Below are 25,880 nucleotides of genomic sequence, written 5' to 3'. Positions count from 1 at the left end.
TTTAATGCAGTGGATTTAATGCAGCGTGGCCGAAATCATCCCAAATGAATGCAGTGGATTCCATGCAGCAATATTGATTGCAGTGGATTCCATGCAGAGTGGTGCAATGTATCTCGATTGAATGAAGTGGATTCCATGCAGCTTGGTGTAATTGATACCGATTGAATGCAGTGGATTCCATGCAGGGTGATTGAATGCACTGGAGTCCATGCAGCAGTGTGAAATGCATTCCGAGTGAATGCAGGGGATTGCATGCAGATTGGCCCAATGGATCCTGATTGAATGAAGTCGATTCCATGCAGTGTGGCCCAATGGATCCCGATTGAATGCAGTGGATTCCATGAAGCATGATTGAATGCAGTGTATTCTATGCAGAGTGGTGCAATGTATCTCGATTGAATGAAGTGGATTCCATGCAGCTTGGTGTAATTGATACCGATTGAAGGCATTGGAGTCCTTGCAGTGGGATGGAATGCACTGGATTCCATGCAGCAGTGTGAAATGCATCCCAAGTTAATGCGGTGGTTTGCATGCAGCTTGGCCCAATGGATCATATGGAATGCAGTGGAGTCCATGCAGTGTAGTGCAATGGATCCCGATTGAATGCAGTGGCTTCCGTGCACCATGGCCCAATGGATCCTGATTGAATGCAGTGGATTCCATGCAGTGTGATTGAATGCACTGGATTCCATGCAGCAGTGTGAAATGCATCCCGAGTGAATGCAGTGGATTGCATGCAGCTTGGCCCAATGGATCCTGATTGAATGCAGTGGATTCCATGCAGCATGGCCCAATGGACACTGATTGAATGCAGTGGATTCTATGCGGCATGATTGAATGCACTGGATTCCATGCAGCGTTGGGAAATGCATCCCGAGTGAATGCAGTGGATTGCATGCAGCATGGGGCAATGTTTCCAGGTTGAATGAAGTGGAATCCATGCAGCATGCTGCAATGGATCCGGATTGAATGCAGTGGATTCCCCTCAGCATTGTGTAATTGATACCAATTTAATGCAGTGGATTGCATGCATCAAGATTCAATGCAGTGGAGTCAATGCAGTGTTGTGAAATGGATCCCAAGTGAATGCAGTGGATTCCATGCAGTGTGGCCCAATGGATCCCGATTGAATGCAGTGGATTCCAGGAAGCATGCTTGAATGCAGTGGATTCTATGCAGAGTGGTGCAATGTATCTCGATTGAATGAAGTGGATTCCATGCAGCTTGGTGTAATTGATACCGATGGAATGCAGTGGATTCCATGCAGTGTGATTGAATGCACTGGATTCCATGCAGCAGTGTGAAATGCATCCTGGGTGAATGCAATTGATTGCATGCAGCTTGGCCCAATGGATCCTGATTGAATGCAGTGGATTCCATGTTGTGTGGCCAAATGGATGCCAATTGAATGCAGTGGATTCCATGCAGCGTGATTGAATGCAGTGGGTTCCATGCATCTTGGCCCAATGAATACAGATTGAATGCAGTGGATTCCATGCGGTGTAATGGAATTGATCCCGATTGAATGCAGTGGTTTCCCTGCAGCTTGGCGCAATTGATCCCGATTGAATGCAGTGTATTCCATGCAGTGTGGCCCAATGGATCTCGAGTGAATGCAGTGGATTCCATGCAGTGTGGCACAATGGATTCTTTTGAATGCTGTGGATTCCAGGCATCATGGCGCAATGGATCCCGATTGAATGCAGTGGATTCCATGCAGTGAGGCCCAAGGCATCCCGATTGAATGCAGTGAATTTAATGCAGCATGCCCCAAATCACCCCGATTGAATGCAGTGGATTCCATGCCGCGTGATTGTTTGCAGTTGATTCCATGCAGCATGGCCCAATGTTCCCGATTGAATGCAGTGGTTGAAATGAAGCATGATTGAATGCAGTGGATTCCATGCAGCATGATTGAATGCCGTGGATTCCATGCAGTATGGTGCAATGGATGCCGATGGAATGCAGTGGATTCCATGCAGCATGGCGTAAAGGATCCTGATGGAATGCAGTGGATTATTTGCAGCATGATTGAATGCAGTAAGTTCCATGCAGCATGATTGAATGCAGTGGATTTTATGCAGCATGGCCCAATGCTTCCCAATTGAATGCAGTGGATTCCATGCAGCATGATTTAATGCAGTGGATTCCATGCAGCTGGAGAAATTGAAGCCCATTGAATGCTTTGGATTCCATGCAGAATGATTTAAGGCAGTGGATTCCATGCAGCATAGAAAATGGTTCCCGAATGAATGCAGTGGATTCCATACAGCCTGGTTCAATGCATCCCAATTGAATGCAGTGGATTTCATGCAGCATGATTGAATGCAGTGGATTCCATGCAGCATTGTACAGTTGATCCCGATTGAATGCAGTGGATTCCATGCAGCATGATTGAATGCAGTGGATTCCATTCAGCATTGTACAACTGATCCAAATTGAATGCAGTGGATTCAATGCAGTGTGATTGAATGCAGTGGATTCCATGCAGCGTGGAAAAATACATCCCGATTGAATGCAGTGGATTCCATGAAGCATCATTGAATGCAGTGGGTTCCATGCAGCATGTTACATTGCATCCCGATTGAATGCAGTGGATTCTATGCAGCATGACTAAATGCAGTGGATTCCTTGTAGAATGGTTCAATGGATCCAAATTGAATGCAGAGGATTCCATGCAGCATGATTGAATGCAGTGGATTCCATGCAGTTTGGCACAATGGAACACGATTGAATGTAGTGGATCCCATGCAGCATGATTGAATGCAGTGGATTCCATGCAGCGAGGCCCAATGCATCCCGATTGAATGCAGTGGATTTTATGCAGGATGGCTCAAAGCATCCCGATTGAATGAAGTGACTTCCATGCAGCATGGTTCAATGCATCCCAATTGAATGCATTGGATTCCATGCAGCATGATTGAATGCAGTGGATTCCATGTAGCTTGCACAATGGATCCCGATTGAATGCAATGGATTACATGCAGCATGATTGAATGTGGTGGATTCCATGATGCGTGATTTAATGCAGTGGATTCCATGCATCGTGGCTCAATGAATACCGATTGAATGCAGTGGATTCCATGCAGCGTGGTGCAATGGATTCCGATGGAATGTAGTGGATTCCATGCAGCATGGGGAAATGGATCCCGAATTAATGCAGTGGATTCCATGCAGTGTGGCCAAGTGGATCCCGATGGAATGCCATTGATTTTATGCAGCATGACTGAATGCAGTCAATTCCATGCAGCGTGCTGCAATGGAACCCAATGCAATGAAGTGGATTGCATGCAGCATGATTGAATGCAGTGTATTCCATGCAGCGATGTACAATTGATCCCATTGAATGCATTGGATTCCATACAGCATGATTGAATGAAGGGGATTCCATGCAGCGTGTTACAATGCATCCCCAATTGAATGCAGTGGATTCCATGCAGTGTGACTGAATTCAGTGGATGCCATGCAGTTCGGCACAATGGAACACGATTGAATGTAGTGGATCCCATGCAGCATGATGGAATGCAGTGGATTCCATGCAGCATGGTGCAAAGTACCCCGATTGAATGCAGTGGATTCCATGCAGCTTGGAAAGATTGATGCCAATTGAATGCAGTGGATTCAATGCAGCGTGATTGAATGCAGTGGATTCCATGCAGCGAGGCCCAATGCATCCCTATTGAATGCAGTATATTCCATTCAGCATTGTGCAATGGATCCCGATGGAATGCAGTGCATTCCTTGAAACGTGGCCCAATGGTACCTGATTGAATTCAGTGGATCACAAGCAGCGTGAATGAATGCAGATTATTCAATGCAGCGTTTTGAAATGCATCCCGAGTGAATGCAGTGGATTCAATTCAGCGTGATTGAATGCAGTGTATTCTATGCAGAGTGGTGCAATGTATCTCGATTGAATGAAGTGGATACCATGCAGCTTGGTGTAATTGATACCGATTGAATGCAGTGGATTCCATGCAGTGTGATTGAATGCACTGGAGTCCATGCAGCAGTGTGAAATGCATCCCGAGTGAATGCAGTGGATTGCATGCAGATTGGCCCAATGGATCCTGATTGAATGAAGTGGATTCCATGCAGTGTGGCCCAATGGATCCCGATTGAATGCAGTGGATTCCATGAAGCATGATTGAATGCAGTGTATTCTATGCAGAGCGGTGCAATGTTTCTCGATTGCATGAAGTGGATTCCATGCAGCTTGGTGTAATTGATACCGATTGAAGGCATTGGAGTCCTTGCAGTGGGATGGAATGCACTGGATTCCATGCAGCAGTGTGAAATGCATCCCAAGTTAATGCGGTGGTTTGCATGCAGCTTGGCCCAATGGATCATATGGAATGCAGTGGATTCCATGCAGTGTAGTGCAATGGATCCCGATTGAATGCAGTGGCTTCCGTGCACCATGGCCCAATGGATCCTGATTGAATGCAGTGGATTCCATGCAGTGTGATTGAATGCACTGGATTCCATGCAGCAGTGTGAAATGCATCCCGAGTGAATGCAGTGGATTGCATGCAGCTTGGCCCAATGGATCCTGATTGAATGCAGTGGATTCCATGCAGCATGGCCCAATGGACACTGATTGAATGCAGTGGATTCTATGCGGCATGATTGAATGCACTGGATTCCATGCAGCGTTGGGAAATGCATCCCGAGTGAATGCAGTGGATTGCATGCAGCATGGGGCAATGTATCCAGGTTGAATGAAGTGGAATCCATGCAGCATGCTGCAATGGATCCGGATTGAATGCAGTGGATTCCCTGCAGCATTGTGTAATTGATACCAATTTAATGCAGTGGATTGCATGCATCAAGATTCAATGCAGTGGAGTCAATGCAGTGTTGTGAAATGGATCCCAAGTGAATGCAGTGGATTCCATGCAGTGTGGCCCAATGGATCCCGATTGAATGCAGTGGATTCCAGGAAGCATGCTTGAATGCAGTGGATTCTATGCAGAGTGGTGCAATGTATCTCGATTGAATGAAGTGGATTCCATGCAGCTTGGTGTAATTGATACCGATGGAATGCAGTGGATTCCATGCAGTGTGACTGAATGCACTGGATTCCATGCAGCAGTGTGAAATGCATCCTGGGTGAATGCAATTGATTGCATGCAGCTTGGCCCAATGGATCCTGATTGAATGCAGTGGATTCCATGCAGCATAGCACAATGGATCCCGACTGAATGCAGTGGATTTCATGCATCATGGCCCAATGGATCCTGATTGAATGCAGTGGATTCCATGCAGTGTGGCACAATGGATTCTTATTGAATGCAGTGGATTCCATGCACCGTGGGGAAATGAATCTCGATTGAATGCAGTGTATTCCATGCAGCGAGGCACAAGGCATCCCGATTTAATGCAGTGGATTTAATGCAGCGTGGCCGAAATCATCCCAAATGAATGCAGTGGATTCCATGCAGCAATATTGATTGCAGTGGATTCCATGCAGAGTGGTGCAATGTATCTCGATTGAATGAAGTGGATTCCATGCAGCTTGGTGTAATTGATACCGATTGAATGCAGTGGATTCCATGCAGGGTGATTGAATGCACTGGAGTCCATGCAGCAGTGTGAAATGCATTCCGAGTGAATGCAGGGGATTGCATGCAGATTGGCCCAATGGATCCTGATTGAATGAAGTCGATTCCATGCAGTGTGGCCCAATGGATCCCGATTGAATGCAGTGGATTCCATGAAGCATGATTGAATGCAGTGTATTCTATGCAGAGCGGTGCAATGTATCTCGATTGAATGAAGTGGATTCCATGCAGCTTGGTGTAATTGATACCGATTGAAGGCATTGGAGTCCTTGCAGTGGGATGGAATGCACTGGATTCCATGCAGCAGTGTGAAATGCATCCCAAGTTAATGCGGTGGTTTGCATGCAGCTTGGCCCAATGGATCATATGGAATGCAGTGGAGTCCATGCAGTGTAGTGCAATGGATCCCGATTGAATGCAGTGGCTTCCGTGCACCATGGCCCAATGGATCCTGATTGAATGCAGTGGATTCCATGCAGTGTGATTGAATGCACTGGATTCCATGCAGCAGTGTGAAATGCATCCCGAGTGAATGCAGTGGATTGCATGCAGCTTGGCCCAATGGATCCTGATTGAATGCAGTGGATTCCATGCAGCATGGCCCAATGGACACTGATTGAATGCAGTGGATTCTATGCGGCATGATTGAATGCACTGGATTCCATGCAGCGTTGGGAAATGCATCCCGAGTGAATGCAGTGGATTGCATGCAGCATGGGGCAATGTTTCCAGGTTGAATGAAGTGGAATCCATGCAGCATGCTGCAATGGATCCGGATTGAATGCAGTGGATTCCCCTCAGCATTGTGTAATTGATACCAATTTAATGCAGTGGATTGCATGCATCAAGATTCAATGCAGTGGAGTCAATGCAGTGTTGTGAAATGGATCCCAAGTGAATGCAGTGGATTCCATGCAGTGTGGCCCAATGGATCCCGATTGAATGCAGTGGATTCCAGGAAGCATGCTTGAATGCAGTGGATTCTATGCAGAGTGGTGCAATGTATCTCGATTGAATGAAGTGGATTCCATGCAGCTTGGTGTAATTGATACCGATGGAATGCAGTGGATTCCATGCAGTGTGATTGAATGCACTGGATTCCATGCAGCAGTGTGAAATGCATCCTGGGTGAATGCAATTGATTGCATGCAGCTTGGCCCAATGGATCCTGATTGAATGCAGTGGATTCCATGTTGTGTGGCCAAATGGATGCCAATTGAATGCAGTGGATTCCATGCAGCGTGATTGAATGCAGTGGGTTCCATGCATCTTGGCCCAATGAATACAGATTGAATGCAGTGGATTCCATGCGGTGTAATGGAATTGATCCCGATTGAATGCAGTGGTTTCCCTGCAGCTTGGCGCAATTGATCCCGATTGAATGCAGTGGATTCCATGCAGTGTGGCCCAATGGATCTCGAGTGAATGCAGTGGATTCCATGCAGTGTGGCACAATGGATTCTTTTGAATGCTGTGGATTCCAGGCATCATGGCGCAATGGATCCCGATTGAATGCAGTGGATTCCATGCAGTGAGGCCCAAGGCATCCCGATTGAATGCAGTGAATTTAATGCAGCATGCCCCAAATCACCCCGATTGAATGCAGTGGATTCCATGCCGCGTGATTGTTTGCAGTTGATTCCATGCAGCATGGCCCAATGTTCCCGATTGAATGCAGTGGTTGAAATGAAGCATGATTGAATGCAGTGGATTCCATGCAGCATGATTGAATGCCGTGGATTCCATGCAGTATGGTGCAATGGATGCCGATGGAATGCAGTGGATTCCATGCAGCATGGCGTAAAGGATCCTGATGGAATGCAGTGGATTATTTGCAGCATGATTGAATGCAGTAAGTTCCATGCAGCATGATTGAATGCAGTGGATTTTATGCAGCATGGCCCAATGCTTCCCAATTGAATGCAGTGGATTCCATGCAGCATGATTTAATGCAGTGGATTCCATGCAGCTGGAGAAATTGAAGCCCATTGAATGCTTTGGATTCCATGCAGAATGATTTAAGGCAGTGGATTCCATGCAGCATAGAAAATGGTTCCCGAATGAATGCAGTGGATTCCATACAGCCTGGTTCAATGCATCCCAATTGAATGCAGTGGATTTCATGCAGCATGATTGAATGCAGTGGATTCCATGCAGCATTGTACAGTTGATCCCGATTGAATGCAGTGGATTCCATGCAGCATGATTGAATGCAGTGGATTCCATTCAGCATTGTACAACTGATCCAAATTGAATGCAGTGGATTCAATGCAGTGTGATTGAATGCAGTGGATTCCATGCAGCGTGGAAAAATACATCCCGATTGAATGCAGTGGATTCCATGAAGCATCATTGAATGCAGTGGGTTCCATGCAGCATGTTACATTGCATCCCGATTGAATGCAGTGGATTCTATGCAGCATGACTAAATGCAGTGGATTCCTTGTAGAATGGTTCAATGGATCCAAATTGAATGCAGAGGATTCCATGCAGCATGATTGAATGCAGTGGATTCCATGCAGTTTGGCACAATGGAACACGATTGAATGTAGTGGATCCCATGCAGCATGATTGAATGCAGTGGATTCCATGCAGCATGGAACAATGGATCTCAATTGAAAGCAGTGGATAGAATGCAGCGTGATTGAATGCAGTGGATTCCATGCAGCGAGGCCCAATGCATCCCGATTGAATGCAGTGGATTTTATGCAGGATGGCTCAAAGCATCCCGATTGAATGAAGTGACTTCCACGCAGCATGGTTCAATGCATCCCAATTGAATGCATTGGATTCCATGCAGCATGATTGAATGCAGTGGATTCCATGTAGCTTGCACAATGGATCCCGATTGAATGCAATGGATTACATGCAGCATGATTGAATGTGGTGGATTCCATGATGCGTGATTTAATGCAGTGGATTCCATGCATCGTGGCTCAATGAATACCGATTGAATGCAGTGGATTCCATGCAGCGTGGTGCAATGGATTCCGATGGAATGTAGTGGATTCCATGCAGCATGGGGAAATGGATCCCGAATTAATGCAGTGGATTCCATGCAGTGTGGCCAAGTGGATCCCGATGGAATGCCATTGATTTTATGCAGCATGACTGAATGCAGTCAATTCCATGCAGCGTGCTGCAATGGAACCCAATGCAATGAAGTGGATTGCATGCAGCATGATTGAATGCAGTGTATTCCATGCAGCGATGTACAATTGATCCCATTGAATGCATTGGATTCCATACAGCATGATTGAATGAAGGGGATTCCATGCAGCGTGTTACAATGCATCCCCAATTGAATGCAGTGGATTCCATGCAGTGTGACTGAATTCAGTGGATGCCATGCAGTTCGGCACAATGGAACACGATTGAATGTAGTGGATCCCATGCAGCATGATGGAATGCAGTGGATTCCATGCAGCATGGTGCAAAGTACCCCGATTGAATGCAGTGGATTCCATGCAGCTTGGAAAGATTGATGCCAATTGAATGCAGTGGATTCAATGCAGCGTGATTGAATGCAGTGGATTCCATGCAGCGAGGCCCAATGCATCCCTATTGAATGCAGTATATTCCATGCAGCATTGTGCAATGGATCCCGATGGAATGCAGTGCATTCCTTGAAACGTGGCCCAATGGTACCTGATTGAATTCAGTGGATCACAAGCAGCGTGAATGAATGCAGATTATTCAATGCAGCGTTTTGAAATGCATCCCGAGTGAATGCAGTGGATTCAATTCAGCGTGATTGAATGCAGTGTATTCTATGCAGAGTGGTGCAATGTATCTCGATTGAATGAAGTGGATACCATGCAGCTTGGTGTAATTGATACCGATGGAATGCAGTGGATTCCATGTAGTGTGGCTGAATGCACTGGAGTCCATGCAGCAGTGTGAAATGCATCCCGAGTGAATGCAGCGTATTGCATGGAGCTTGGCCCAATGGATCCAGATTGAATGCAGTGGATTCCATGCAGCATGGCCCAATGGACACTGTTTGAATGCAGTGGATTCCATGCAGTGTGATTGATTGCACTGGATTCCATGCAGCTGTGTGAAATGCATCCCGAGTGAATGCAGTGGATTGCATGCAGCATGGGGCAATGTATTCAGGTTGAATGAAGTGGAATCCATGCAGCATGCTGCAATGGATCCCGATTGAATGCAGTGGATTCACTGCAGCATTGAGATATTGATAGCAATTTAATGCAGTGGATTCCATGCATCAAGATTCAATGCAGTGGAGTCAATGCAGCATTGTGAAATGGATCCCGAGTGAATGCAGTGGATTCCATGCAGTGTGGCCTAATGGAACCCGATATAATGCAGTGGATTCCAGGAAGCATGCTTGAATGCAGTGGATTCTATGCAGAGTGGTGCAATGTATCTCGATTGAATGAAGTGGATACCATGCAGCTTGGTGTAATTGATACCGATTGAATGCAGTGGATTCCATGCAGTGTGATTGAATGCACTGGAGTCCATGCAGCAGTGTGAAATGCATCCCGAGTGAATGCAGTGGATTGCATGCAGATTGGCCCAATGGATCCTGATTGAATGAAGTGGATTCCATGCAGTGTGGCCCAATGGATCCCGATTGAATGCAGTGGCTTCCGTGCACCATGGCCCAATGGATCCTGATTGAATGCAGTGGATTCCATGCAGTGTGATTGAATGCACTGGATTCCATGCAGCAGTGTGAAATGCATCCCGAGTGAATGCAGTGGATTGCATGCAGCTTGGCCCAATGGATCCTGATTGAATGCAGTGGATTCCATGCAGCATGGCCCAATGGACACTGATTGAATGCAGTGGATTCTATGCAGCATGATTGAATGCACTGGATTCCATGCAGCGTTGGGAAATGCATCCCGAGTGAATGCAGTGGATTGCATGCAGCATGGGGCAATGTATCCAGGTTGAATGAAGTGGAATCCATGCAGCATGCTGCAATGGATCCGGATTGAATGCAGTGGATTCCCTGCAGCATTGTGTAATTGATACCAATTTAATGCAGTGGATTGCATGCATCAAGATTCAATGCAGTGGAGTCAATGCAGTGTTGTGAAATGGATCCCAAGTGAATGCAGTGGATTCCATGCAGTGTGGCCCAATGGATCCCGATTGAATGCAGTGGATTCCAGGAAGCATGCTTGAATGCAGTGGATTCTATGCAGAGTGGTGCAATGTATCTCGATTGAATGAAGTGGATTCCATGCAGCTTGGTGTAATTGATACCGATGGAATGCAGGGGATTCCATGCAGTGTGACTGAATGCACTGGATTCCATGCAGCAGTGTGAAATGCATCCTGGGTGAATGCAATTGATTGCATGCAGCTTGGCCCAATGGATCCTGATTGAATGCAGTGGATTCCATGCAGCATAGCACAATGGATCCCGACTGAATGCAGTGGATTTCATGCATCATGGCCCAATGGATCCTGATTGAATGCAGTGGATTCCATGCAGTGTGGCACAATGGATTCTTATTGAATGCAGTGGATTCCATGCACCGTGGGGAAATGAATCTCGATTGAATGCAGTGTATTCCATGCAGCGAGGCACAAGGCATCCCGATTTAATGCAGTGGATTTAATGCAGCGTGGCCGAAATCATCCCAAATGAATGCAGTGGATTCCATGCAGCAATATTGATTGCAGTGGATTCCATGCAGAGTGGTGCAATGTATCTCGATTGAATGAAGTGGATTCCATGCAGCTTGGTGTAATTGATACCGATTGAATGCAGTGGATTCCATGCAGGGTGATTGAATGCACTGGAGTCCATGCAGCAGTGTGAAATGCATTCCGAGTGAATGCAGGGGATTGCATGCAGCTTGGCTCAATGGATCCTGATTGAATGCAGTGGATTCCATGCAGTGTAGCACAATGGATCCCGAATGAAGGCAGAGGCTTCCATGAAGCATGGCCCAATGGATCCGGATTGAATGCAGTGGATTCCATGCAGTGTGATTGAATGCACTGGATTCCATGCAGCAGTGTGAAATGCATCCCGAGTGAATGCAGTGGATTGCATGCAGATTGGCCCAATGGATCCTGATTGAATGAAGTGGATTCCATGCAGTGTGGCCCAATGGATCCCGATTGAATGCAGTGGATTCCATGAAGCATGATAGAATGCAGTGTATTCTATGCAGAGTGGTGCAATGTATCTCGATTGAATGAAGTTGATTCCATGCAGCTTGGTGTAATTGATACCGATTGAAGGCATTGGAGTCCTTGCAGTGGGATGGAATGCACTGGATTCCATGCAGCAGTGTGAAATGCATCCCAAGTTAATGCGGTGGTTTGCATGCAGCTTGGCCCAATGGATCATATGGAATGCAGTGGATTCCATGCAGTGTAGTGCAATGGATCCCGATTGAATGCAGTGGCTTCCGTGCACCATGGCCCAATGGATCCTGATTGAATGCAGTGGATTCCATGCAGTGTGATTGAATGCACTGGAGTCCATGCAGCAGTGTGAAATGCATCCCGAGTGAATGCAGTGGATTGCATGCAGATTGGCCCAATGGATCCTGATTGAATGCAGTGGATTCCATGCAGCATGGCCCAATGGACACTGATTGAATGCAGTGGATTCTATGCGGCATGATTGAATGCACTGGATTCCATGCAGCGTTGGGAAATGCATCCCGAGTGAATGCAGTGGATTGCATGCAGCATGGGGCAATGTTTCCAGGTTGAATGAAGTGGAATCCATGCAGCATGCTGCAATGGATCCGGATTGAATGCAGTGGATTCCCCTCAGCATTGTGTAATTGATACCAATTTAATGCAGTGGATTGCATGCATCAAGATTCAATGCAGTGGAGTCAATGCAGTGTTGTGAAATGGATCCCAAGTGAATGCAGTGGATTCCATGCAGTGTGGCCCAATGGATCCCGATTGAATGCAGTGGATTCCAGGAAGCATGCTTGAATGCAGTGGATTCTATGCAGAGTGGTGCAATGTATCTCGATTGAATGAAGTGGATTCCATGCAGCTTGGTGTAATTGATACCGATTGAATGCAGTGGATTCCATGCAGTGTGGCTGAATGCACTGGATTCCATGCAGCAGTGTGAAATGCATCCCGAGTGAATGCAGTGGATTGCATGCAGCTTGGCCCAATGCATCCTGATTGAATGCAGTGGATTCCATGTTGTGTGGCCAAATGGATGCCGATTGAATGCAGTGGATTCCATGCAGCGTGGTTGAATGCAGTGGATTCCATGCATCTTGGCCCAATGAATACAGATTGAATGCAGTGGATTCCATGCGGTGCAATGCAATTGATCCCGATTGAATGCAGTGGTTTCCCTGCAGCTTGGCGCAATTGATCCCGATTGAATGCAGTGGATTCCATGCAGTGTGGCCCAATGGATCTCGAGTGAATGCAGTGGATTCCATGCAGTGTGGCACAATGGATTCTTTTGAATGCTGTGGATTCCAGGCATCATGGCGCAATGGATCCCGATTGAATGCAGTGGATTCCATGCAGTGAGGCCCAAGGCATCCCGATTGAATGCAGTGAATTTAATGCAGCATGCCCCAAATCACCCCGATTGAATGCAGTGGATTCCATGCCACGTGATTGTTTGCAGTTGATTCCATGCAGCATGGCCCAATGTTCCCGATTGAATGCAGTGGTTGAAATGAAGCATGATTGAATGCAGTGGATTCCATGCAGCATGATTGAATGCCGTGGATTCCATGCAGTATGGTGCAATGGATGCCGATGGAATGCAGTGGATTCCATGCAGCATGGCGTAAAGGATCCTGATGGAATGCAGTGGATTATTTGCAGCATGATTGAATGCAGTAAGTTCCATGCAGCATGATTGAATGCAGTGGATTTTATGCAGCATGGCCCAATGCTTCCCAATTGAATGCAGTGGATTCCATGCAGCATGATTTAATGCAGTGGATTCCATGCAGCTGGAGAAATTGAAGCCCATTGAATGCTTTGGATTCCATGCAGAATGATTTAAGGCAGTGGATTCCATGCAGCATAGAAAATGGTTCCCGAATGAATGCAGTGGATTCCATACAGCCTGGTTCAATGCATCCCAATTGAATGCAGTGGATTTCATGCAGCATGATTGAATGCAGTGGATTCCATGCAGCATTGTACAGTTGATCCCGATTGAATGCAGTGGATTCCATGCAGCATGATTGAATGCAGTGGATTCCATTCAGCATTGTACAACTGATCCAAATTGAATGCAGTGGATTCAATGCAGTGTGATTGAATGCAGTGGATTCCATGCAGGGTGGAAAAATACATCCCGATTGAATGCAGTGGATTCCATGAAGCATCATTGAATGCAGTGGGTTCCATGCAGCATGTTACATTGCATCCCGATTGAATGCAGTGGATTCTATGCAGCATGACTAAATGCAGTGGATTCCTTGTAGAATGGTTCAATGGATCCAAATTGAATGCAGAGGATTCCATGCAGCATGATTGAATGCAGTGGATTCCATGCAGTTTGGCACAATGGAACACGATTGAATGTAGTGGATCCCATGCAGCATGATTGAATGCAGTGGATTCCATGCAGCATGGAACAATGGATCTCAATTGAAAGCAGTGGATAGAATGCAGCGTGATTGAATGCAGTGGATTCCATGCAGCGAGGCCCAATGCATCCCGATTGAATGCAGTGGATTTTATGCAGGATGGCTCAAAGCATCCCGATTGAATGAAGTGACTTCCATGCAGCATGGTTCAATGCATCCCAATTGAATGCATTGGATTCCATGCAGCATGATTGAATGCAGTGGATTCCATGTAGCTTGCACAATGGATCCCGATTGAATGCAATGGATTACATGCAGCATGATTGAATGTGGTGGATTCCATGATGCGTGATTTAATGCAGTGGATTCCATGCATCGTGGCTCAATGAATACCGATTGAATGCAGTGGATTCCATGCAGCGTGGTGCAATGGATTCCGATGGAATGTAGTGGATTCCATGCAGCATGGGGAAATGGATCCCGAATTAATGCAGTGGATTCCATGCAGTGTGGCCAAGTGGATCCCGATGGAATGCCATTGATTTTATGCAGCATGACTGAATGCAGTCAATTCCATGCAGCGTGCTGCAATGGAACCCAATGCAATGAAGTGGATTGCATGCAGCATGATTGAATGCAGTGTATTCCATGCAGCGATGTACAATTGATCCCATTGAATGCATTGGATTCCATACAGCATGATTGAATGAAGGGGATTCCATGCAGCGTGTTACAATGCATCCCCAATTGAATGCAGTGGATTCCATGCAGTGTGACTGAATTCAGTGGATGCCATGCAGTTCGGCACAATGGAACACGATTGAATGTAGTGGATCCCATGCAGCATGATGGAATGCAGTGGATTCCATGCAGCATGGTGCAAAGTACCCCGATTGAATGCAGTGGATTCCATGCAGCTTGGAAAAATTGATGCCAATTGAATGCAGTGGATTCAATGCAGCGTGATTGAATGCAGTGGATTCCATGCAGCGAGGCCCAATGCATCCCTATTGAATGCAGTATATTCCATGCAGCATTGTGCAATGGATCCCGATGGAATGCAGTGCATTCCTTGAAACGTGGCCCAATGGTACCTGATTGAATTCAGTGGATCACAAGCAGCGTGAATGAATGCAGATTATTCAATGCAGCGTTTTGAAATGCATCCCGAGTGAATGCAGTGGATTCAATTCAGCGTGATTGAATGCAGTGTATTCTATGCAGAGTGGTGCAATGTATCTCGATTGAATGAAGTGGATACCATGCAGCTTGGTGTAATTGATACCGATGGAATGCAGTGGATTCCATGTAGTGTGGCTGAATGCACTGGAGTCCATGCAGCAGTGTGAAATGCATCCCGAGTGAATGCAGCGTATTGCATGGAGCTTGGCCCAATGGATCCAGATTGAATGCAGTGGATTCCATGCAGCATGGCCCAATGGACACTGTTTGAATGCAGTGGATTCCATGCAGTGTGATTGATTGCACTGGATTCCATGCAGCTGTGTGAAATGCATCCCGAGTGAATGCAGTGGATTGCATGCAGCATGGGGCAATGTATTCAGGTTGAATGAAGTGGAATCCATGCAGCATGCTGCAATGGATCCCGATTGAATGCAGTGGATTCACTGCAGCATTGAGATATTGATAGCAATTTAATGCAGTGGATTCCATGCATCAAGATTCAATGCAGTGGAGTCAATGCAGCATTGTGAAATGGATCCCGAGTGAATGCAGTGGATTCCATGCAGTGTGGCCTAATGGAACCCGATATAATGCAGTGGATTCCAGGAAGCATGCTTGAATGCAGTGGATTCTATGCAGAGTGGTGCAATGTATCTCGATTGAATGAAGTGGATACCATGCAGCTTGGTGTAATTGATACCGATTGAATGCAGTGGATTCCATGCAGTGTGATTGAATGCACTGGAGTCCATGCAGCAGTGTGAAATGCATCCCGAGTGAATGCAGTGGATTGCATGCAGATTGGCCCAATGGATCCTGATTGAATGAAGTGGATTCCATGCAGTGTGGCCCAATGGATCCCGATTGAATGCAGTGGATTCCATGAAGCATGATTGAATGCAGTGTATTCTATGCAGAGTGGTGCAATGTATCTCGATTGAATGAAGTGGATTCCATGCAGCTTGGTGTAATTGATACCGATTGAAGGCATTGGAGTCCTTGCAGTGGGATGGAATGCACTGGATTCCATGCAGCAGTGTGAAATGCATCCCAAGTTAATGCGGTGGTTTGCATGCAGCTTGGCCCAATGGATCATATGGAATGCAGTGGATTCCATGCAGTGTAGTGCAATGGATCCCGATTGAATGCAGTGGCTTCCGTGCACCATGGCCCAATGGATCCTGATTGAATGCAGTGGATTCCATGCAGTGTGATTGAATGCACTGGATTCCATGCAGCAGTGTGAAATGCATCCCGAGTGAATGCAGTGGATTGCATGCAGCTTGGCCCAATGGATCCTGATTGAATGCAGTGGATTCCATGCAGCATGGCCCAATGGACACTGATTGAATGCAGTGGATTCTATGCGGCATGATTGAATGCACTGGATTCCATGCAGCGTTGGGAAATGCATCCCGAGTGAATGCAGTGGATTGCATGCAGCATGGGGCAATGTATCCAGGTTGAATGAAGTGGAATCCATGCAGCATGCTGCAATGGATCCGGATTGAATGCAGTGGATTCACTGCAGCATTGTGTAATTGATACCAATTTAATGCAGTGGATTGCATGCATCAAGATTCAATGCAGTGGAGTCAATGCAGTGTTGTGAAATGGATCCCAAGTGAATGCAGTGGATTCCATGCAGTGTGGCCCAATGGATCCCGATTGAATGCAGTGGATTCCAGGAAGCATGCTTGAATGCAGTGGATTCTATGCAGAGTGGTGCAATGTATCTCGATTGAATGAAGTGGATTCCATGCAGCTTGGTGTAATTGATACCGATTGAATGCAGTGGATTCCATGCAGTGTGATTGAATGCACTGGAGTCCATGCAGCAGTGTGAAATGCATCCCGAGTGAATGCAGTGGATTGCATGCAGATTGGCCCAATGGATCCTGATTGAATGAAGTGGATTCCATGCAGTGTGGCCCAATGGATCCCGATTGAATGCAGTGGATTCCATGAAGCATGATTGAATGCAGTGTATTCTATGCAGAGCGGTGCAATGTATCTCGATTGAATGAAGTGGATTCCATGCAGCTTGGTGTAATTGATACCGATTGAAGGCATTGGAGTCCTTGCAGTGGGATGGAATGCACTGGATTCCATGCAGCAGTGTGAAATGCATCCCAAGTTAATGCGGTGGTTTGCATGCAGCTTGGCCCAATGGATCATATGGAATGCAGTGGAGTCCATGCAGTGTAGTGCAATGGATCCCGATTGAATGCAGTGGCTTCCGTGCACCATGGCCCAATGGATCCTGATTGAATGCAGTGGATTCCATGCAGTGTGATTGAATGCACTGGATTCCATGCAGCAGTGTGAAATGCATCCCGAGTGAATGCAGTGGATTGCATGCAGCTTGGCCCAATGGATCCTGATTGAATGCAGTGGATTCCATGCAGCATGGCCCAATGGACACTGATTGAATGCAGTGGATTCTATGCGGCATGATTGAATGCACTGGATTCCATGCAGCGTTGGGAAATGCATCCCGAGTGAATGCAGTGGATTGCATGCAGCATGGGGCAATGTTTCCAGGTTGAATGAAGTGGAATCCATGCAGCATGCTGCAATGGATCCGGATTGAATGCAGTGGATTCCCTGCAGCATTGTGTAATTGATACCAATTTAATGCAGTGGATTGCATGCATCAAGATTCAATGCAGTGGAGTCAATGCAGTGTTGTGAAATGGATCCCAAGTGAATGCAGTGGATTCCATGCAGTGTGGCCCAATGGATCCCGATTGAATGCAGTGGATTCCAGGAAGCATGCTTGAATGCAGTGGATTCTATGCAGAGTGGTGCAATGTATCTCGATTGAATGAAGTGGATTCCATGCAGCTTGGTGTAATTGATACCGATGGAATGCAGTGGATTCCATGCAGTGTGATTGAATGCACTGGAGTCCATGCAGCAGTGTGAAATGCATCCCGAGTGAATGCAGTGGATTGCATGCAGATTGGCCCAATGGATCCTGATTGAATGAAGTGGATTCCATGCAGTGTGGCCCAATGGATCCCGATTGAATGCAGTGGATTCCAGGAAGCATGCTTGAATGCAGTGTATTCTATGCAGAGTGGTGCAATGTTTCTCGATTGAATGAAGTGGATTCCATGCAGCTTGGTGTAATTGATACCGATTGAAGGCATTGGAGTCCTTGCAGTGGGATGGAATGCACTGGATTCCATGCAGCAGTGTGAAATGCATCCCAAGTTAATGCGGTGGTTTGCATGCAGCTTGGCCCAATGGATCATATGGAATGCAGTGGATTCCATGCAGTGTAGTGCAATGGATCCCGATTGAATGCAGTGGCTTCCGTGCACCATGGCCCAATGGATCCTGATTGAATGCAGTGGATTCCATGCAGTGTGATTGAATGCACTGGATTCCATGCAGCAGTGTGAAATGCATCCCGAGTGAATGCAGTGGATTGCATGCAGCTTGGCCCAATGGATCCTGATTGAATGCAGTGGATTCCATGCAGCATGGCCCAATGGACACTGATTGAATGCAGTGGATTCTATGCGGCATGATTGAATGCACTGGATTCCATGCAGCGTTGGGAAATGCATCCCGAGTGAATGCAGTGGATTGCATGCAGCTTGGGGAAAAGTATCCAGGTTGAATGAAGTGGAATCCATGCAGCATGCTGCAATGGATCCGGATTGAATGCAGTGGATTCCCCTCAGCATTGTGTAATTGATACCAATTTAATGCAGTGGATTGCATGCATCAAGATTCAATGCAGTGGATTCCATGCAGTGTGGCCCAATGGATCCCGAGTGAATGCAGTGGATTCCATGCAGTGTGGCCCAATGGATCCCGATTGAATGCAGTGGATTCCAGGAAGCATGCTTGAATGCAGTGGATTCTATGCAGAGTGGTGCAATGTATCTCGATTGAATGAAGTGGATTCCATGCAGCTTGGTGTAATTGATACCGATGGAATGCAGTGGATTCCATGCAGTGTGGCTGAATGCACTGGATTCCATGCAGCAGTGTGAAATGCATCCCGAGTGAATGCAGTGGATTGCATGCAGCTTGGCCCAATGGATCCTGATTGAATGCAGTGGGTTCCATGTTGTGTGGCCAAATGGATGCCGATTGAATGCAGTGGATTCCATGCAGCGTGGTTGAATTCAGTGGATTCCATGCATCTTGGCCCAATGAATACAGATTGAATGCAGTGGATTCCATGCGGTGCAATGAAATTGATCCCGATTGAATGCAGTGGTTTCCCTGCAGCTTGGCGCAATTGATCCCGATTGAATGCAGTGGATTCCATGCAGTGTGGCCCAATGGATCTCAATTGAATGCAGTGGATTCCATGAAGTGTGGCACAATGGATTCTTTTGAATGCTGTGGATTCCAGGCATCATGGCGCAATGGATCCTGATTGAATGCAGTGGATTCCATGCAGTGAGGCCCAAGGGATCCCGATTGAATGCAGTGAATTTAATGCAGCATGCCCCAAATCACCCCGATTGAATGCAGTGGATTCCATGCCACGTGATTGTTTGCAGTTGATTCCATGCAGCATGGCCCAATGTTCCCGATTGAATGCAGTGGTTGAAATGAAGCATGATTGAATGCCGTGGATTCCATGCAGTATGGTGCAATGGATGCCGATGGAATGCAGTGGATTCCATGCAGCATGGCGTAAAGGATCCTGATGGAATGCAGTGGATTATGTGCAGCATGATTGAATGTAATAAGTGCCATGCAGCATGATTGAATGCAGTGGATTTTATGCAGCATGGCCCAATGCTTCCCAATTGAATGCAGTGGATTCCATGCAGCATGATTTAATGCAGTGGATTCCATGCAGCTGGAGAAATTGAAGCCCATTGAATGCTTTGGATTCCATGCAGAATGATTTAAGGCAGTGGATTCCATGCAGCATAGAAAATGGTTCCCGAATGAATGCAGTGGATTCCATACAGCCTGGTTCAATGCATCCCAATTGAATGCAGTGGATTTCATGCAGCATGATTGAATGCAGTGGATTCCATGCAGCATTGTACAGTTGATCCCGATTGAATGCAGTGGATTCCATGCAGCATGATTGAATGCAGTGGATTCCATTCAGCATTGTACAACTGATCCAAATTGAATGCAGTGGATTCAATGCAGTGTGATTGAATGCAGTGGATTCCATGCAGGGTGGAAAAATACATCCCGATTGAATGCAGTGGATTCCATGAAGCATCATTGAATGCAGTGGGTTCCATGCAGCATGTTACATTGCATCCCGATTGAATGCAGTGGATTCTATGCAGCATGACTAAATGCAGTGGATTCCTTGTAGAATGGTTCAATGGATCCAAATTGAATGCAGAGGATTCCATGCAGCATGATTGAATGCAGTGGATTCCATGCAGTTTGGCACAATGGAACACGATTGAATGTAGTGGATCCCATGCAGCATGATTGAATGCAGTGGATTCCATGCAGCATGGAACAATGGATCTCAATTGAAAGCAGTGGATAGAATGCAGCGTGATTGAATGCAGTGGATTCCATGCAGCGAGGCCCAATGCATCCCGATTGAATGCAGTGGATTTTATGCAGGATGGCTCTAAGCATCCCGATTGAATGAAGTGACTTCCACGCAGCATGGTTCAATGCATCCCAATTGAATGCATTGGATTCCATGCAGCATGATTGAATGCAGTGGATTCCATGTAGCTTGCACAATGGATCCCGATTGAATGCAATGGATTACATGCAGCATGATTGAATGTGGTGGATTCCATGATGCGTGATTTAATGCAGTGGATTCCATGCATCGTGGCTCAATGAATACCGATTGAATGCAGTGGATTCCATGCAGCGTGGTGCAATGGATTCCGATGGAATGTAGTGGATTCCATGCAGCATGGGGAAATGGATCCCGAATTAATGCAGTGGATTCCATGCAGTGTGGCCAAGTGGATCCCGATGGAATGCCATTGATTTTATGCAGCATGACTGAATGCAGTCAATTCCATGCAGCGTGCTGCAATGGAACCCAATGCAATGAAGTGGATTGCATGCAGCATGATTGAATGCAGTGTATTCCATGCAGCGATGTACAATTGATCCCATTGAATGCATTGGATTCCATACAGCATGATTGAATGAAGGGGATTCCATGCAGCGTGTTACAATGCATCCCCAATTGAATGCAGTGGATTCCATGCAGTGTGACTGAATTCAGTGGATGCCATGCAGTTCGGCACAATGGAACACGATTGAATGTAGTGGATCCCATGCAGCATGATGGAATGCAGTGGATTCCATGCAGCATGGTGCAAAGTACCCCGATTGAATGCAGTGGATTCCATGCAGCTTGGAAAGATTGATGCCAATTGAATGCAGTGGATTCAATGCAGCGTGATTGAATGCAGTGGATTCCATGCAGCGAGGCCCAATGCATCCCTATTGAATGCAGTATATTCCATTCAGCATTGTGCAATGGATCCCGATGGAATGCAGTGCATTCCTTGAAACGTGGCCCAATGGTACCTGATTGAATTCAGTGGATCACAAGCAGCGTGAATGAATGCAGATTATTCAATGCAGCGTTTTGAAATGCATCCCGAGTGAATGCAGTGGATTCAATTCAGCGTGATTGAATGCAGTGTATTCTATGCAGAGTGGTGCAATGTATCTCGATTGAATGAAGTGGATTCCATGCAGCTTGGTGTAATTGATACCGATTGAATGCAGTGGATTCCATGCAGTGTGATTGAATGCACTGGAGTCCATGCAGCAGTGTGAAATGCATCCCGAGTGAATGCAGTGGATTGCATGCAGATTGGCCCAATGGATCCTGATTGAATGAAGTTGATTCCATGCAGTGTGGCCCAATGGATCCTGATTGAATGCAGTGGATTCCATGAAGCATGATTGAATGCAGTGTATTCTATGCAGAGCGGTGCAATGTTTCTCGATTGAATGAAGTGGATTCCATGCAGCTTGGTGTAATTGATACCGATTGAAGGCATTGGAGTCCTTGCAGTGGGATGGAATGCACTGGATTCCATGCAGCAGTGTGAAATGCATCCCAAGTTAATGCGGTGGTTTGCATGCAGCTTGGCCCAATGGATCATATGGAATGCAGTGGAGTCCATGCAGTGTAGTGCAATGGATCCCGATTGAATGCAGTGGCTTCCGTGCACCATGGCCCAATGGATCCTGATTGAATGCAGTGGATTCCATGCAGTGTGATTGAATGCACTGGATTCCATGCAGCAGTGTGAAATGCATCCCGAGTGAATGCAGTGGATTGCATGCAGCTTGGCCCAATGGATCCTGATTGAATGCAGTGGATTCCATGCAGCATGGCCCAATGGACACTGATTGAATGCAGTGGATTCTATGCGGCATGATTGAATGCACTGGATTCCATGCAGCGTTGGGAAATGCATCCCGAGTGAATGCAGTGGATTGCATGCAGCATGGGGCAATGTTTCCAGGTTGAATGAAGTGGAATCCATGCAGCATGCTGCAATGGATCCGGATTGAATGCAGTGGATTCCCTGCAGCATTGTGTAATTGATACCAATTTAATGCAGTGGATTGCATGCATCAAGATTCAATGCAGTGGAGTCAATGCAGTGTTGTGAAATGGATCCCAAGTGAATGCAGTGGATTCCATGCAGTGTGGCCCAATGGATCCCGATTGAATGCAGTGGATTCCAGGAAGCATGCTTGAATGCAGTGGATTCTATGCAGAGTGGTGCAATGTATCTCGATTGAATGAAGTGGATTCCATGCAGCTTGGTGTAATTGATACCGATGGAATGCAGTGGATTCCATGCAGTGTGATTGAATGCACTGGAGTCCATGCAGCAGTGTGAAATGCATCCCGAGTGAATGCAGTGGATTGCATGCAGATTGGCCCAATGGATCCTGATTGAATGAAGTGGATTCCATGCAGTGTGGCCCAATGGATCCCGATTGAATGCAGTGGATTCCAGGAAGCATGCTTGAATGCAGTGTATTCTATGCAGAGTGGTGCAATGTTTCTCGATTGAATGAAGTGGATTCCATGCAGCTTGGTGTAATTGATACCGATTGAAGGCATTGGAGTCCTTGCAGTGGGATGGAATGCACTGGATTCCATGCAGCAGTGTGAAATGCATCCCAAGTTAATGCGGTGGTTTGCATGCAGCTTGGCCCAATGGATCATATGGAATGCAGTGGATTCCATGCAGTGTAGTGCAATGGATCCCGATTGAATGCAGTGGCTTCCGTGCACCATGGCCCAATGGATCCTGATTGAATGCAGTGGATTCCATGCAGTGTGATTGAATGCACTGGATTCCATGCAGCGGTGTGAAATGCATCCCGAGTGAATGCAGTGGATTGCATTCAGCTTGGCCCAATGGATCCTGATTGAATGCAGTGGATTCCATGTTGTGTGGCCAAATGGATGCCGATTGAATGCAGTGGATTCCATGCAGCGTGGTTGAATTCAGTGGATTCCATGCATCTTGGCCCAATGAATACAGATTGAATGCAGTGGATTCCATGCGGTGCAATGAAATTGATCCCGATTGAATGCAGTGGTTTCCCTGCAGCTTGGCGCAATTGATCCCGATTGAATGCAGTGGATTCCATGCAGTGTGGCCCAATGGATCTCAATTGAATGCAGTGGATTCCATGAAGTGTGGCACAATGGATTCTTTTGAATGCTGTGGATTCCAGGCATCATGGCGCAATGGATCCCGATTGAATGCAGTGGATTCCATGCAGTGAGGCCCAAGGGATCCCGATTGAATGCAGTGAATTTAATGCAGCATGCCCCAAATCACCCCGATTGAATGCAGTGGATTCCATGCCACGTGATTGTTTGCAGTTGATTCCATGCAGCATGGCCCAATGTTCCCGATTGAATGCAGTGGTTGAAATGAAGCATGATTGAATGCCGTGGATTCCATGCAGTATGGTGCAATGGATGCCGATGGAATGCAGTGGATTCCATGCAGCATGGCGTAAAGGATCCTGATGGAATGCAGTGGATTATGTGCAGCATGATTGAATGTAATAAGTTCCATGCAGCATGATTGAATGCAGTGGATTTTATGCAGCATGGCCCAATGCTTCCCAATTGAATGCAGTGGATTCCATGCAGCATGATTTAATGCAGTGGATTCCATGCAGCTGGAGAAATTGAAGCCCATTGAATGCTTTGGATTCCATGCAGAATGATTTAAGGCAGTGGATTCCATGCAGCATAGAAAATGGTTCCCGAATGAATGCAGTGGATTCCATACAGCCTGGTTCAATGCATCCCAATTGAATGCAGTGGATTTCATGCAGCATGATTGAATGCAGTGGATTCCATGCAGCATTGTACAGTTGATCCCGATTGAATGCAGTGGATTCCATGCAGCATGATTGAATGCAGTGGATTCCATTCAGCATTGTACAACTGATCCAAATTGAATGCAGTGGATTCAATGCAGTGTGATTGAATGCAGTGGATTCCATGCAGCGTGGAAAAATACATCCCGATTGAATGCAGTGGATTCCATGAAGCATCATTGAATGCAGTGGGTTCCATGCAGCATGTTACATTGCATCCCGATTGAATGCAGTGGATTCTATGCAGCATGACTAAATGCAGTGGATTCCTTGTAGAATGGTTCAATGGATCCAAATTGAATGCAGAGGATTCCATGCAGCATGATTGAATGCAGTGGATTCCATGCAGTTTGGCACAATGGAACACGATTGAATGTAGTGGATCCCATGCAGCATGATTGAATGCAGTGGATTCCATGCAGCATGGAACAATGGATCTCAATTGAAAGCAGTGGATAGAATGCAGCGTGATTGAATGCAGTGGATTCCATGCAGCGAGGCCCAATGCATCCCGATTGAATGCAGTGGATTTTATGCAGGATGGCTCTAAGCATCCCGATTGAATGAAGTGACTTCCATGCAGCATGGTTCAATGCATCCCAATTGAATGCATTGGATTCCATGCAGCATGATTGAATGCAGTGGATTCCATGTAGCTTGCACAATGGATCCCGATTGAATGCAATGGATTACATGCAGCATGATTGAATGTGGTGGATTCCATGATGCGTGATTTAATGCAGTGGATTCCATGCATCGTGGCTCAATGAATACCGATTGAATGCAGTGGATTCCATGCAGCGTGGTGCAATGGATTCCGATGGAATGTAGTGGATTCCATGCAGCATGGGGAAATGGATCCCGAATTAATGCAGTGGATTCCATGCAGTGTGGCCAAGTGGATCCCGATGGAATGCCATTGATTTTATGCAGCATGACTGAATGCAGTCAATTCCATGCAGCGTGCTGCAATGGAACCCAATGCAATGAAGTGGATTGCATGCAGCATGATTGAATGCAGTGTATTCCATGCAGCGATGTACAATTGATCCCATTGAATGCATTGGATTCCATACAGCATGATTGAATGAAGGGGATTCCATGCAGCGTGTTACAATGCATCCCCAATTGAATGCAGTGGATTCCATGCAGTGTGACTGAATTCAGTGGATGCCATGCAGTTCGGCACAATGGAACACGATTGAATGTAGTGGATCCCATGCAGCATGATGGAATGCAG

Source organism: Sus scrofa, chromosome 14 (genome assembly GCF_054392235.1).
Source record: "Sus scrofa isolate SSC_HxYL_T2T_F1_AM1 chromosome 14, Sscrofa_HxYL_maternal_Yorkshire_Landrace_v2.0, whole genome shotgun sequence".
Taxonomy (NCBI): Eukaryota; Metazoa; Chordata; class Mammalia; order Artiodactyla; family Suidae; genus Sus; species Sus scrofa.
The sequence above is the reverse complement of the archived record's forward strand: the minus strand, read 5'-3'. Positions refer to the sequence as shown.